This window comes from Struthio camelus, chromosome 2, assembly GCF_040807025.1.
Source record: "Struthio camelus isolate bStrCam1 chromosome 2, bStrCam1.hap1, whole genome shotgun sequence".
NCBI classification, from domain to species: Eukaryota; Metazoa; Chordata; class Aves; order Struthioniformes; family Struthionidae; genus Struthio; species Struthio camelus.
In genome coordinates, this window is record NC_090943.1 from 145334168 (window position 1) to 145346786 (window position 12619).

Here is a 12619-nt window from a genome sequence, read left to right on the forward strand (position 1 = left end):
GTTGGGCTGCTTTTACCTGCTGAATAACAGTCCCTGAAGTGTATCTCCATTTTAGCCACCTGGTGCTGAAATAACCCGAATGCTCTCACCTGAGCATAGTCCAGTGGAACGGAGGAAGCATAGCTCTTCATGGAAGCTGCTGACCCTTAAGTCTCTCTCCCGTTCCAGAGACACCAGAGCTCACTGGCTGTTTAAAATTTGCCTTCATCTATTTTCTGCGGTGCAGAGATTGAAAGCTCTGAAGAAGAAAGAGTATTGAAAGCTCTCCGGTCTGGCTCGATCTAGAGGCCAAAACCCGAAGAGAAGCCCTCCGACAGAAGCTTTGCTCATCTAATCCAGTCCATGAATATTGGAATATTCAGGATTTCACTAAATACCTGGCTCTTCAAAGATTTGCCATGCTTCTTTATTGGATAATCTCCATGCATCACTTTCCCTTGCTAGTACCTAAGTACATGTCAGTTTTTAATTGTCAGAAAGTTTTTATCTTCTTAAATAACTTTTCAGGCCTTACAATCCACATAAAACAATATATCATTTTAAAGACTGTGAGGATTTGTCTTCTTTAAGAATTGTTTGCAGATGGAAGATAGGTGTTCCTGCTCTGACTTCATGGCTTACTCTCTTTCCTTCTTAAACAGGTATGTGTAACTACCACTCCTTGCTGCTCAGTCCATGTAATTTATTGATAAATGTGGTAACTGACCAGCAGACAAGACAATGCCAGAGCTTCTCATCAGCCAGAAAGTTTCCTTCCAGCCTCACCAAATCCTTTCAGCAAACCACTGTCTTCTTGCCCACTGAGTGCAGGCGTTTTGAACAAAGTGCTGGAGGCAAGTCATAATTCAATTTTATTGACCCTATTACAAGAGCGCCATCATTTTATGTCTTGGTTAGGTTTTGAAAACCTCTTTCAGTTTGAGTAACTTTTGATTAGTGGGGTGAATTATCCTAAGTTGGAAAACAGTGATTTATGACATTCATGCTGTGGTTGAATGATGAGCTGAATTTCTGTTGCTTTTTTACACACAGCACTAAAATTTCCACTTAAGCAATTATCAGTTTCACTGTAAGGCATTTTGAATTGCTGCTTAGAGCATTATGACACTGCTGTTTTCTGTTGGAAGAGCAAACTGGAGGATCTGTATACACACTGTAGAGGAATCTGTGGTTTTAACATATTATGGTTTTCCTTTTAGGCTTTCTTTCCTATCCATTATTTGTCATTTTAACATGACAAATCGCATCTGATGTTGGCATGGGAAGAGTTTGACATACTAGAATATAGCCAATAGCAAATGGCTAGAAATTTGGGCTACCAGAGAATAGACTAAAATTTAGGCATGATTTTATTTTTATTTTTTAAACAGTGAGGGCAGCACTGGAATAATTTAAGTAGGAGTATGGGTTACTGAAGTATTATTCTATTTAGCTGTTTAAGACTAGATATTTTACCAGCAAATAAGCACTTGTTCAGCTAGGCATTTTGAACGAGCTGCAGAAGTCACTTGTTGAAGTTCTGTGGTCTGGGTTGCACGTAATGGTCCTGTATGGGCTTAAAGCCTATTCATTTTTCTGTCTTTATCAGACAAAATTTCTGTGATTGCAGGTAAGGCTTGCATAGTCATGAATAAATCCAACTTGAATGTAAATGTTAATATAAAAGTTATCCGTGGGTACTGCTGACACTTGGTTTTAGAAGGGAGGAACTTTGTGTTACTCATATACAAAAAGCACTAAAGAACTGCCAGAGAACAAACTCTCCCACAGCCATGTGAGCTCTTCATTATCCATCTTCCCCACCGCGCTTGGGTCTCATGCTAGCCTCTGGTCTTGACTGATGAGATTAACTGATTTTACTAGAGCTCTTTACTCCAGTACTCTCCTGGTGTAAGGGCAGCAAGGATTACAGATTAAGAGAAGTTAATTCTGATTTACTCATCTTTCTGATCTTCTTTGTCACTAACTAGTCTATGACAACTAGTCTAGACAACTAGACTAACTAGTCTATGACAAAAAACATAGCAGGCTGTAGAGTCTGATCAGACCCAGATCTAAAGGCTAGGGAGAGAGGAAATTAAGCTCTTGCCATTTCTGGCAGCAAAGATCTTCATGCAAAAATGTTAGGGGTCCTGCTCAACTTAAATCAACAAAACTATGAGAGGTGGTCAGTAAAGTCAGTTCTGTCCTTGTTGAAGTTTGTAATTTCAGGTAAAGAAAAATCGGAGGTCCATGTAAAATTGCTGCTGCTATTTGTGCGTGCAAGTCTCATTCACCTGTGAAAAATGATCGGACATCAAGGAAATGGGTTAGAAATTCATGTATGACCCACAGTGTTAGTCACAACTATGAAGGCTTCAAGGCCTGTTTTTACACATCATGATACTGGCGCTTCATATCAGTCAGTTGTATAGCTTCTGCTGCTGAAACCTGTCTAAAACCCCTGTAATGGCTAGTGCCAGTCCAAATCAGAGAATGAGAGAAGCGTGATTTCAGATAAAATCAGTATGTTTCTAGGTAGTGCACTGAGGAAAGAGAAAAATGCAGGTAAAGAAGAGAGACCAGAAAAAAGAGCGATCATCCAAGTGTAGTTATAGAAACTCTGATCTCAACCGTCGTCACGAGGTTACCCTGAGAGCAGTGATGAAACAGAGATTAAATAGTTATTTCAGTGAAAATTCGTACTTCTCCAGATGTCACCTAACACGCAAATTCCACTCATTCATGCCTGAATTCCCTGAAATTTTGAATTACTCAGCTGCTGTTTCCAGAACGTTTTGTGTTACAGACCAAAACAACACCGAAGGGCACTGCTTCGTCCGTGCATTAAGTGTATCAGGGACAATCACGTCAGTGCACAAGTTATTTATTAGCAGTTTTACTCTGCACCTGGGAGCCCTGACACAGGCCATGAGTTTATTGTATTACATCTGGGCAAACAGAACAACCTGATTCACCTGGCCTCGGAGAGATTATAGATGATAGCTGATATGGGTTTGGTTGTAATTTATTTTTGGCCTTTGTAATGGTAAGACAAAATAATAGGCCCACCTCTGCTTCCATTGACCCCGGTTTTATCATGGATATAATACCAGTGCGTTCAGCATTCAGGATCAGTTACTATGGGTTCACACGCAACGGGAAGGTAATGTGTTTGCTTCATTTTCGGTATATGACTCATCATAAGGATGGAGAAAGAGAGCACAAATCTAAATAGTTTTAAGAACAGTTAAAAAGCAACATCAACAACAAAAAAGCTTTATCTTAAAGCAGCCCAACATGACACTCAAAGATTGGGAATTGCAGAGCGCGCTATGCAGAGGAATAAAGTTTGAGGCAGTAGGTTTTTGAGCACAGAAACAGAGTACCTGTGATGCAGCTTGAGATTAAGAGATCTAAACATGTCGATGCCCCATTGCAGTCAGCAGAGACCTAATTAATAGCTTGGAGGGCCCAGCCAGAAGGGGTTCAAAGCAATGGCATTAGCAAAGTATCCAGAGCTATCTGATATGCCCTGGGGCATCCTGCTTGGCCTCCAATCACTGACGGGGAAGAGCATGAGTCTCACGTGGGTCCTATGTCTGACCTACCTGTCCTAACTGGCTGTCCAGGATACCTGGTGGTCTTTTAAATGGCACTGGACAGCTGGGTTTCCATACTTGTAACAAATCCCAGGTCTTAAGTTGTCTACACTGAGAGCTTAGGCACCCAGCTTACATGTAGACACCTGAGTGTTGATGTCCTGAGCTGAATTTCACAGCTTGTCTTTCTTGGTTAAACTACGTTCCAGCCACTAACTCTGCCGCTTTGAGTCTTTCTCAGGAGATGTTCATTTTGGTAAAGATTCCTTGTCCACGTTATGGACAAACGTTGGATGCTATTCCACAGCGCAGCCCAGATGACAAAAGAAAATCTTCTTCAAAGTTTGTTGCTCTAACATTATTATTTGCAAAGATTTACTTAAATCAAGATAGGGAAAGGTGTTAGTTCCTTAATTATATTAAAAAATATTATGGTCAGCATAAAAAATATTACGGTTAAGCAGCTGACCTGCTTTTAAAGATTCTTGTGAAAGTAACGTTTCTTTCCTTAGAACTCAAATTGCACAGGTTTGTTTTATTGCGAAATTATTTAAGAAGAACAAAATTCCTACGTAACTGTTTTAAACATAAATGGATTTTGTGTTATTGTTCGTGTTCCACAACTGAACTCCTTGGGGTCAGTTGCGTGAGAGCTACTGAGAGATACAAAGGCCTAAACGAGGCAACTGAATTCTTTTCCAGCAAAGCAGAGCAGCAGGAAAATTATAGGTTGGATTCAACATGTTGAGCATAATCCTAGCCTGATTTAAATAAGTGTCAAGACTGTCATTAACTGCAGTGGGGATAGTATTTCACCTATTCGTTTTCATTTTTTCAGTTTTGAAGCTCTAAGATTTGAAATGCTTGCATAACAAAAAGTATATTTATATGAAAAAGTATTTTTATTATTACAACAGCTTTTCTCGCCTAAACACAAAATAATACTTATCTGCTTTTCTTAAGCTACACTTTTTCAGAAGGTCAGCTAAAGCATTTAATGAATCTAAAGCTATCTTTAAAGAATTCAAAGTTTTTAAAAAGAATTTAAAGCTATTTTTAGACTCTGCCTAAACAACTATCCTAATAAACTTTTTTGTTAGGAAAAAAAAATTATTAGGGAAAATAACAAGAGATGAATACCATATTTCAATTCATTATTTCTGGTATCAGTTGAAGTAAATCTTCCTAAATACTTTAAACTTATCACAGAGTGTAGCCCCACTTGAAAACACCCAGAACGTGGGGTTGGAAGTTACCATGTGGACTACTCAGGGGAACTGATTTGCACCCGAACTGTTGCACCCGAACTGTTGAACTTGATGGTAAGTACTGTCTACTTAGCACCTAAAAAAAGAAAAATTCCCCAAACAGGCTAAGTCTGTAGGTGTTTAAAGATGGCTTTAATGCTTCTTTCCTTCGCTTGAAAAAATAACACAGGTTTTATAGTCCATTTAGACCATCTCATGACTTCAGAGGAAGTATAGTTGATGATTCACTGCCTTTGTATTCACCTAGCAAAAAGAGTCAATCGGTGCTTTGTCTACCAAAGTAGAAAAAAAGAAGCTTGATGTCTTAAGCCATATCATTCCCACAAGCTGAAATGTCCAGGTCGAGACCAGAAAGAAGATTAGGTCTTTGGCTTACTCGAAAGCACCTTCTGTTGGTAGCAGATTGCTCACAGATGTGCGTAGATGTGCACTTGCAAGCACTTCTTTACATTCTTATGAATCTGGCAAGCAGAAGTTCCCTTAGGTATCTGGAGAAAGTAACCATTTTTGACAGCTAAGAATTTGTACGATACCGGCTTGTTAAACGGGGAAGAGTTTGTATATTTCTATTTCGTTCTCCTGAAGCACATCTGTTGTGTTAAATTATGTTCTTCAGAATATATATCCCAGTTAAAAATGTGAATGATTTATTTCACAGCCCAAAACTATTTGTCACAAATAATTTCAGATTTTGTTGCCACCAGTAATTAATAATGATTTCAACACTCATTCATTTTTACTAGGAAATTATCTACCAGGGAAGAGGGAGGTGGTAAGAAAGAAGCCAAAAATATTGATTAGTTTAAAACAGTCAAAAGGAGTTTCTAGTTGGTGGGGCTTTGCGTTGCTGATATTTTTATCAGTGCAAAGATTACTTTTCATTGTCTGGAAAAATAATTTTAAATTTAGGCTTTACCATATCTCTCTAGATTTGCTGAACAGTTATAACCAATCTCAGTAGTCTCAATGACCCCAGTATCTGAGTGACAGGCTTATAAGACCTATGGTTCAATCCTGGTACTAAAATGTCTCCCAAATACTGTAGCAGCACAGGCTTATCACTTTGTGCTGAAATTTTTATGATTGTATTTGTTTTATATTTTCTGTTACATTCATCTAAACTGTGTAAGCACCTTTTCGTGATGTTTGTTTTCATCTTCTATTCTGATAAATAATACTGCCTGTTCACACTACCTTGCTGTTCCCTGTCCTCCCTTAGAATTTAAAAGTTCTATTCTTGTTATAGATTTATAAAAATGATGTCACTGTAAGTGATTTATATGTTAAAGAAACATTACTTATATCTCTATTAGATTTAATTTTGATTGCATTTCTCATAAGGAAACAATTTCCTCCTTCAAATAACTTAAAAATAAATGATAAGACACCAGAGCTGTTCTTAACATGTGCTTAATATCAGTCTACTAAGCAAATCTTCAAGGCTTTTTTTTCATAGTGAGTTCTCAATGACTGACTGTGGCAAGCAGATAGCTTTTGATTTGCTATGCAATATGAAACCACCACTATTTCCTTGCTCTTTCACATGGCTTTTTCTTAACAGAGTATTGTTTCTCAAGCAATTATGAATGCTATTCTTCTGCTACTCATTTCCTAGTGGTAAAGCTTAGCCTTGAATCAAGCTGAAAAACTCTAACACCAATATAGGTAATTCTGATCCATGATTTTCCAAGGGGCGTCTGGGATTCTAGGTATAGTTCACTTTGTAGCGGTGCAAAACTTTGTCTTTTCACCTGTCTATTGTATCGGTAACTGAAAAATCTAGATGTAATTTAATTTTCCCAGGCACTTAAACAAGGGAGCCATAATGACTGGATTGAAGTACATTTTGTCTTTATGATCCTTTGGACCATTCACAATTTCTGCAGCATGACTGGCTGCAAGACACATGGGTGAAGCTGACAAGTTAGATTGTTGCTTACGTGGGAGATAAAGACGAGGATGGATTTGAATTTAGGGCAACCAAGGCGGGGGGTTGCCAATACTGAATACTTCTAAGAAAACCAGGCCGCTGAGAAGGGAAGGAGCCCAGCATTGCTTAGCAACATGAAAACATTCAAAACCACAACCTCTGGTAGAGTGGCAGTTTATACACTCAAGGAGAAAAAGAGAAGAGACCAGTGAGAGAGTATAAAAGAAGGAGAGCAAGGGACTGAGGGGAAAGTCAGAGTAGCAGAAGGACAGAGAATAAGAGATTCAGGAAAAGGTATGCAGTGGCCTACTGAAAGTTGATACAACCAACTTTGACAAGGTGAGGGAGCAACCAGTGCCAGGCTGTTGTTCTTGACCACTCCCGTCGACCGAAAATGGGTGGAAAATGGGTTCTTACAGAGTGAGATTGTCCCATATATTCTAGATCGGTATTTTTTCTTACAGTTGTTTTCTCCATCGTGTTCACAAGTTAAGTGGAAAATACTTTTCTGACTAGTGTCTCATATTCCCCCTTTTTTTGTAAGCTCTGTCCAAGAGGAGAAGAAGGGCTACAGATCCTGGACTTGGTTTGGATCTCAACCACAGTCTTCACAAGCCGTTGTGGTGAAGTCACTGACCCAAAGGGTAAGTCTGCGCTTGAGCTGGTGAAGCAGTTCCAGCACCCAGGTTTGTTTCTGCTTCCCTTGTGGCATCACTAGTGATACACGTAGCTGCACAGTGAGCCAAAGCTCTGTTTGAAAATGAGTAGTTTTCAGCTGGATCAACTGCCAGATCTGCCCTAGTGCACTGACACTAACACAAGATAGACGCTGACAACGTAGATCTATGCAAGAATAATGCAACTGAGCAGTCATGTCCTCAGCGCCTCTGTCCAGAGTGACCACGGATGTCTTCTGGGAAATCTGGGAAGAAAAGGCAAGTCTCTGCCAGGATCTATTAAAAGAAGTTACCAAAAACCTAAATTTCAAACATTTAACTTAAAAATCTAAGTTTTGGGGGGAAGGAAGCTCAATAGCTTGGGAACAAAACTTCTGGAACTACAGGAATATTTTTACACACCAAAAAATTCAGAAACTATTTTAAAAGGATATAAAAGTTGAAAGGCCTGCGACAATGCTTGATAATACAGTTTTCAGCTTCAGGATAGTTCTGTTTTTATTCCCGTTGTTGCTCTGGGCATGAAGCAGGGTTGTGTATTGAAAAAGGAGGTGGTAGAGAAGTTGGGAAGTTGAAGTTTTGATGGAAAAATAATTTAATTCCTAATAACCCCCTAATTTAATTTTTGGCAAAATCAACTGAAATAGTAAACAATGTAGTCAAAGAATCCACTTTTAAAATACTAAAGTGCCATGATGGGCCTGAAGTTAGAAATATAAATTTCCAGGCAGCAATTCTGAATCCATCAGAATTCTGTTTCACTGTGAAGATGTGTAAATATCCTCTGTTTGAATATGTGCACAGCAACAGATACTCCTCTCTAGAGAGCAAAAAGAAGCAAGGAATAATAATTATATACATTATTAAAAATTTCCTTGATATTATGAAAGCACGAGATGAAATCATTAAAAAAAAACAAACAATCTTAATCGTTCTCAAGCACTGGGTGACAGTTTTACCCTGACAGCTTTTTGTAAGTAGCTCGAGATTGCTCTCTAGCGGTGGAAAAATAGATTTCATGTCTGAAAATTGTTTCTTCAGTCAAAACGTTCAAGAATTCCTGAAAGAGCATACAGAGCGATGTACAGACAGACAGGAGACCCTAAAGCTAGAAGTTTTTAGAAGAACCATACTTTGGCCAAAAAATATTATGCACCCTCACTTTTACTGTTGTAACTCTTTAGCATAAAAGTACAGTACTGCCAAACAACATTTTCTATTCAAAGCTGACTCCCCATCACCTACTTTTACTTAATTTAGCTTCCCCTTTAGTTTTCCTCTTTGCTCTGGCCAATGCGCTGCTGTTCAAACCTGTACGTAGCCAGTGGCACACCTGCAGCTTCTCAGACTGCCAGCATCCCTGCGGGAGACATCTGCATGCCTGTTGGCTCACTGAGGATTGCTGCAGCTCTGCTCCTCCCAAATCTGCTTTGCAGCTCTGGTGGGTATCATGGCTCGGGTCAGAGGGGAAGAAGGGAAAAAAAAACACTGCTCGTACAAAATAGACTTGCCTCCTCTCTTTTTTCCCACAGAAAAAAGGCAGGAACCCTTCAACTTCAACATCCTGTTTCTTCAAAGCGCCGCTTCTTACTTTAGATATAAAGAAACCGTACATATTCTTTCTGGCCAAAAGTCTCAGGGAAATACAGTCTGCTTGTGGGCTCAATTGAACCTCAACAAAATTATATTAAATTCACTGACGTTGTACTGGCAGGAGTTCAGACATTATACTTGTATTTTCCGTGACCTGACAAAATGCAAGATTCGTCTCTCGGTGATTTACCAAAACCTGACCTTTACAGGGTTAAGGGTTCATGATTTACTCTTCCAGTGATTCTTGCAGTTAATGACCCAGTGAAGAAGTGTACGAGTTTCTTTATACCAAAGCAACACTAAAAGATCCCAGGTAGGGATCACATCCCCACCTAATAAATACCAAACAAATGGCAATACCATTTGTTTATGACTCATCTCGCGTATTGTGCCCTTAAAGATATTTAAGTTGGTATAAGATAGACTACATACTGTCTGTCTGGGGACAATTACTAAGCTGCTGGCAAATGTTAAAGTCACTCAGTCTACGAATCAAATCTAAGGGAGATGGAAGACAAACACTACATTTATTGATACATGAGATCAAGCAGAATTCAAACATCCCTTCCCCAGTGTGAATTCTACCAAATAAACAAATGCATGTACAAAGGTAAGAAGTTACCTCCTAAACTCTTCTGCTCAGGAGTCAATCACTGTGGGCAGTGTTTTTCTGTATTTAATAATTAAGCAGACCGTAGATACATTCATCTTTCATAAAGCTTTCAAAAATCATTAATTTCTTTAGAAAAGTTAAACTAACAGAGGTTTAAAGCTAAGTATCTCAAAATGTTATTATACTGAAAAAAAAGAAACAAACCAAGTGTCAAATTCACTGGTCACTACCATTGGCCACCTTTGGTGCCAGGGCACAGTGCTGGCTCATGGTCACTTTGGTGTTGACCAGGACCCCAGATCCTCCCCTGCAGAGCTGCTTTCCAGCAGGTTGGCTGCCAATTTGTATTGGTGCATGGAATTATTCCTCCCCAGATGCAGGGCTTTGCACTTCCCTTTATTGCATTTCATGGGGTTCCTGCTGCCCATTTCTCCAGCCTGTCGAAGGCCCTCTGAATGGCAACACAGTGCTCTGATGTATCAGCCACTCCTCCCAGTTTTGTATCATCTGCTTACTTGCTGAGGATGCACTGTGTCCCATCAGCCAGGTAATTACGAAAACGTTAACCAGTATTGGTTCCAGTATTGATCCGTGGGAGACACTAGTGACTGGCCGCCAGCTGGACTTCACAACCCTCTGAGCCCAGTAGTTCAGCCAGTTTTAATCTACCCCACTGTCCACTTACCTAGTCCATACTTCAGTTTGTCTGTGAGGATGTTATAGCAAACAGTGTCAAATGCCTTGCTGAAGTCAAGATAAACTCCGCTCACCCCCTCATTCACCAAGCTACTCATTTCTTTGTAGAAGGTTATCAGGTTGGTCAGGCACGATTTCCCCTTTGTAAATCCATGCTGACTACTCCCAATCACCTCGTCCTTACGATGCTTGGAAGTGGTTTCCAGGATTGTTTGCTTCATTGCCTTCCCCGGGATCGAGGTGAGTCTGGCTGGCCTGTAATTCCCCACATCCTCCTTCTTGCCCTTCTTGAAGATACGAGTGACATGTGCTTTGTTCCAGCAAATTTCTATTTGTGGTTCATTTTCCATAAGTTCATTAAAAGTCTCCTGCTCTGTTTCATGCCTTTGGTGATCTCGCCTAGTGGACTGAGAGACAGCAAGAAGCAAGTACACACGCCCTAATACCTCTTCTTGCTCATAAATATCTAATATCTAGCTGTTTTCTGTGTCTGGGTAACTGTCCATTCTACAACCTCCTAGCTAACAAATTTTCTCTTCTGCCCAGTTCTCCACTCCTTCTTCTCCCGGTCCTGGTAACCCTGAAGGAATGCACTGCAGTTATCATTTTCTAATACAATTTCATTACTGTGTTTTATTTAGTGGTTTTCTAATGGTTAAATTTAACAAAATATTAATATGCTGCTATTTTAGATACTTTCACTATGCAGCACGTCTCCCCTTCTCAGATTTTGACTATTTATAGACATTCAGATTGTGAAACGCCAGTTATGCCTGCTTTTCCTATTAAGACATAAATCACCTGTTGTTACTTTAAAATTGTCATACTCCTCACATTCCAGGGTATATATGCTCTCAATTTCTTCCATAAATCATCTGCCTTAATCACTTGGCACGCTTCTTACTTACTGAAAGAAAAATTTCCATTTCTACAGAGTTTAATCCCTGTTCCATTTGGCCAGAATTCTTTTAAGAACTCCAGAAATGTAATAAATTGTATAAACAGAAGAGAGGGTTTTTATTGTAGCCTTTCCCTATAAATTAAATCTACTCCAGACTACCCTCCATGCCCTCTATCCAAAGTATCTCCCTTTACCACTAGGAAAGCCCAGGGACCTCAGCTGTCCCTGCTACTCCATGGCTGGTCATTAATATTTAATACTCTATATAATCTTCCTCTCCTTGCAAATAGCGATCGTGAGTCTACTCTTTCAGCCACAGGCAACTCTAGTCTAGAGGCACCACTGAAATTCCTTTATTGAAGTAGTATAGTAAAAATCTAGCATAACATGACATACTAACAACGAGCATTGAGTAGGATCTAGAAGTGCTAAACCTGCGGATTAGTATGTCAAGGCATCTCTCGCCTTCAGATAAAAAAAGAAGGGTCTAATTAAATGTATCACACATTGTACCATCTATTGGTTATCATTTATTGGCTGTTTTGTCAGTTATTCTGCACACATGAACTCAGGTTTTGCTAGGATCTTACATTCAGATATCAGCTCTGAATTCTTTTTTATGCATCCTTGTACACTTCTGTCATGCAGCATCATGGTCATACTGCAACATATCCTCTTGACAGTCAAAAAGCATCCCTTTCATTGTCCATAAAATAAATGCAGAATGATAGAATAATTTAAGCTGGAATGCACCTCTGGAGGTCATCCAGCCCACTCCCTGCTCAAAGCAGGTCTCACTAGATCAGGTTGCTCAGGGATGTGTCCCATTGAGCCACGAACCTCTCCACAGATAGAGAGTCCGCAACCTCTCTGGGCAACCTCTTCCAGTACTTTATCGCACTCATGGTAAAAAAATAAAAAAAATAAAAAAAATTCTTCTACATTCTTCTACTTAATCAGAACGTTCCATATTCCATCTTGTGTCTGCTGCCTCTCATCCCATCACTGTGCACCTCTGAGCAGGCTCCGGCTCCATCTTCTCTATATCCACGGCTCAGGCAGTTGTAGACAGCAGTAACAGCTGCCCTTAAGCTTCTCTCCTCCAGTATGAACAACCTCAGTTCTCCCAGCTTCTACTTGCATGCCCTGCGCTCCTGGCCCCTGACCAGCTCTGTGACGTCCACCAGATTCGCTCCAGTGTGCCAATGTCTTTCTTGCAACTGCACAAGTGCTGAACGGAGGGGAAGGACCACTACCCTGGACCTGCTGGTTACACTTTTACTAATACAGCCTAGCATACAGTTGGCCTTCGCCACAAGGGCACACTGCTGGCTCACGGTCAACTTGTTTTCTACAAGGA